The 4,843-nt window shown below is 28.0% G+C and overlaps 1 non-coding gene across 1 annotated transcript; it reads right to left on the reverse strand.

The window, feature by feature from the left end:
- Positions 1 to 2,907: 2,907 nt before the first annotated feature.
- Positions 2,908 to 2,979, reverse strand: Trnaa-cgc. The gene has a single exon. It is a non-coding gene; the product is annotated as a tRNA-Ala (tRNA).
- Positions 2,980 to 4,843: the final 1,864 nt, after the last annotated feature.

Here is a 4,843-nt window from a genome sequence, read left to right on the forward strand (position 1 = left end):
AATATTTTTAAATCATTCAGCGGTCTAAAAATTATCTTTAGTGGAAGTATGTGTATATTTGAAATTGGTTGTAACCGATATATGAGTTAAGTAGGTTTAAGTAAAGTCGCGAAGGCTAAAAATAAAGTTTTTAGGGTTCACAATAGTAATACGATATTGTTTTGTTTAACTGAAAAGGTAAGTTCATGTAGCAAAAGTATTTATGTATATGCGATGGTTCGTTCGTTATAGCCAATTAATTGTATATGTTTATAAAGGAGATAAGTCGAGTTCTTTCCAATTCGTCGTTATAACCGGTTTGTCGAGTTTTGTCTGTGAAAATCTATTACCCAATATTATTAATAAAATAAGCTAGAACATTTAATTAATTAATTATAAATTCTTAATGATTGAGCACATAACTATTAAATTATACTTTCAATAATTGTTTTTTTATACCATGTATATGAAATATACCAAGGTGTACTAAGTTTAGTCCCAAGTTTGTAACGCTTAAAAATATTGATACTATGAACAAAACTTTGGTATAGGTGTTCATAAAATCACCTAGTCCATTTCCGGTTGTCTGCCTGTCTGTCGCCTTTCTATCCGTCTGTCATCACGATTACTCAAAAACGAAAAGAGATATCAAGCTGAAATTTTTAGAGTTAGTAAATGAGCAACTAGGTCAATTGGGTCTTGTAACATCTTGTAAGCTGTTAGAGGTAAAACAAAAGTTTTAGAAAATTTCCTTATTAAAAAAATATACTACTTTTGTTTGAAACTTTTTTTCGTAAACATCACTGTTTACCCTTGAGAACGCAAATTATGCCCAAGTGACAGAGTAATCAACACTGTCTATACATGGTATTTCAACATTTAACTCAGTCAATTGTTTGTTTGCACTTGTTTGTTAACTAGAATTTACAAAATTTTAATATTCATTTGTAACATTAATTAATATGAATACTCTTGTTTGAAGATCTGTCATGCGTCTTTATTCATTAATTACATACTTCAATAATATCAGAGTTCATCTTGCCATTTTCAATGAAGTGAATAAATTTCATTTGATTCAAAACATTTTATTTAAAAATAATCAATTTTAAAATTAATCATTATTTCGATTGTTGATATCATCATTTCTTGTTTAAAATACATGAGAGAGAGTTGGCTTTATCATACCAACAACTAAATTATCATAACATTTGCATATTTTCCACAAAATAAAACAATAATTGGAATGAAAACTTTTTGGCAATTGTTGACGACTGACTGCATTGACGTTGTATATTGTAGCATTGCTTGAGGGTTATTACTGTAAGAAAATCATTAAAATATATCTAATCTGTTGAGACGAATTATATTTAACGCCATTATAAAGAAAATAAAACTACACACATTTGTTTTATTCACTCCAAAAATAAGAAGACCGATATTAACCGTTTCTTAAGATGCCAATCAGTTATCGAAGAAATTGGCTGAAAATTTTTTATCACCCTGTACATAATGTGAATGAACAAGTAAATCATATCCTTATACGCAGTAATTCTATTTACGTTCTATAAAACTTAATGATATTTTATCTATATATAGTCTGATTCATGTTCGAAATTTACGAAAACTGTATAAAATTATCATCGTATTGTATATTTTTATGTTTATTAATCAGCATTTTTGTCTGCAATTACTAAAAAACAGCATGATCATCGTTTACGTGTTCGTTAGATTAACAAAAACAAAAATACGTAGCTTTCAGTTAATTCAATATTTTCTTTACCAGATTTTTTCAAGAATTCTATTTCGTGTTAATTTTTTTATTTGATTTATTTTTTTCATTCGTTACATGCAATAAATTATACTGAGTGATTTCAAAAGGTCTCTCAAAATATTTTTAATCAATGAGAATAAAAATTAATATTCAAGGTCTTTGAGGCATTTTTACATTCGAGGGTTAATTTGGCTTTTGAAAAACTACATAGTTTCTCACTTACTTTGTTTATATAATTTATTTTTTTATTTGCACCCTTCTTCAGAAACAGATTTTTATCTTCAATTAGTAACTAAAATACACAATTTTAAAATTTCAAAAAGATAACTTTTTCGACACATATTTCTATGACGTCCTTTTACCCGATTTGTATGTATATTTGTATGTAAATTTCTTTATTACCTCGTATCTTCCAAACTATTCAATGGATTTCAACATTTAAGGTATATTATATTTATCTCAAAAACCTAAGTGTTCTTAGGTAGGTGTTTGAGAAAACAAAAAAGTTCCAAAAATTAAAACTAAAAACCTGACTGCGTTTGCTAAAATCTGCACAATGAGAATAGTCCATTCGGGACCCATTTAAATCCAGTCGGGACCCATTTAAATCTAGATCGACTCAAATCTTCCCAATAATGGGCCACAAGCAACTGTTAAAGTCGCAAATTAAATTACTGGACTTGTTTCTTTCTTTTCAGATTTTTTTTAACGCAGTTGGGTTTTTAATTGTTTTTCCATTGTATTCTGAAGTGGCAAATTCTAAAAAACTAAAAAATTTTTATTTTTTTGTTCATTTTCCCTTAAATGAAAATAATTATGGCTATGTATAATTATGAAATGAATTTAAAAATAAACCCAATAGGGATATAGCGCAAAAAAATTATATTTCACCTGGATCGAGATGTTACTCACAGGTAATTACGATTGTAATCATTTTATTAAATAAATCCATCATAAATTATGCAAAAATTTAAAAAAGCTTCTAATTATGAACTCAACAAACTAGATGAACGGTTGACTTTTGAACGAGAACAATTGAATAATGTTAGTTTATTAAATACGTTCAATAATAAAAGATAACTTGAATGCGTTGAGTGGCATATTAACTATTCGAACAAAAACTAATGATAAACTATTAAAAAATCCTAAGATAAATTTGGAGGAGCTGGGATTTGAACCCAGGACTTTCCGCATGCGAAGCGGACACTCTACCACTGAGTTACACCCCCTACGTATGTGACGGCCAATATTTTTATTTAACTTTTTTTATTTCGTTTTTATTCAAAAATTTTTTGTATCCTGAACTATTATTAAAAAGTAATGATCTACAGAAAAAAAAAACCATAGCATAAAAAACTGATGATTACACTTTTTTAAATCCGTTTTTTACTTAGTTTGATTTATATGCAAGGAAACAATAATTTTGTTATAATAAATTCGAACATATTTAAAAGAATTAGTCACGTTTAGTGTAAAGTAAAGTGAAGGATCATATTTGTTATACAGAAAATGACACGAAAATATCATATTATTATTCAATTTTAACATCCATCCATCCATCCATGTACATAAATATATGTAAAGGATATTACAACTTTATCTAACTACTTATATTCTTCTTAAGAGTTTCTAAGATACGTGGAGAGTTCTTAAAATTGATGATAAAAGGAGATGATATTCTTAATAATAGATTTTATGCTATAAGGTACATTTCAGTTTATCTAGTTCAAAGTGGTTCATAAAAATATAATTAAGTCTGTGCTCTGTTGGCGTGATGGTTTTAATTTCAATCCCATATAAGTTCTGGAAAATAATTCAATAAGAAAGGAGTCTAAACTTGAATTTCAACCTTTCATTGTTGCCATACCAATGCTAGAAATCACATTATCATCAGTTGTTTCGTAAATGATTTCTAAGCAATGGCTTCTTTTCCCATCATTAACTATTAATAAATTTGTTCCATTAACCTTTTTTATGACAATAAATAATAAATTATGTTTTCTTTTGAACCATCATGTATCTTAGCATGGCTACAAAAGATCATTGGTTGTAATTCATAACTGTAAATCGGTGTATATTAATGACTATAAAATAATTTTTAGATTTATAAAAATTAATACCCAGTAGCTAATTCAGATATTGATTAAAAAATTATATTATTTTGTAGACGATGTTCGTATGTCTACTTTTTTCCACATAGATCAAAGTTTTATTGCCAAAGAAATCTTTTGAGTGCTTACTATTACAATATCTGTGGCTATAACCATTATGAAAATTTTATATCCGCAAACGCCTACAAAAAGAGACGTTTTAAAACTCTTGAATATTGTTGTTTGTGCCATTTCCATGTATCCAAATCGCTCAGGGATGGTCATAAGAAGCTGTTAGTTTTTTCCTTATATTTTAAAAATATTTGCTAACAAGGAAAGGTATTTTAGTAGAAAATCCAGTTATTAATTTACTAATGAGCACCAAGACCAAAACAAGATTAATTTGACTGCCTTTATCTTTCACACATAGGCTTGAACTTTGCACTTTATCTTACACTTTGGTCTTGGTTCTTTTGTAAATGCTTTTTTCTAATATACTTGACATTGTACTTTGATCTTGTTCTTACACATATGCAAGACCAAACAAGACTGGGTTTTGGTACAGGTACTGGTCTCGCTCACCACCAATTAATTTTATTCTAGTAATTTAATTTTTACATCTTTTAATAAGAACAATTTTAATTCAATATTTTTTCTTCATGGAGGCTCGTTAAAAATGACATAAAATGAATTTAAATCGATTTCCTTATTCTGTACGTTTCAATTTTTAAGGACTATTCTAAGGACTGTTTGTATCATTATGCCTCACATACAGGTATATGTAAAACTTGTGATCAAATAAACTGCAGCTATTGGTGAACATGCATATTAGAATATTTGACCTTGGTCATGGGCTAGGTCCTTAGATCATATATTTTAAATAGATGAGCCCAGCGTATACTAAGTATGTATATTTTGGCGTCACAGAGTAGATTAACAAAGATGAAAATACAATATTCAAACAGCTGACAGAGAAAACACCATTTTGGAGGCATGGTATTCA

The sequence above is a fragment of the Chrysoperla carnea genome, chromosome 1, assembly GCF_905475395.1.
Source record: "Chrysoperla carnea chromosome 1, inChrCarn1.1, whole genome shotgun sequence".
NCBI classification, from domain to species: Eukaryota; Metazoa; Arthropoda; class Insecta; order Neuroptera; family Chrysopidae; genus Chrysoperla; species Chrysoperla carnea.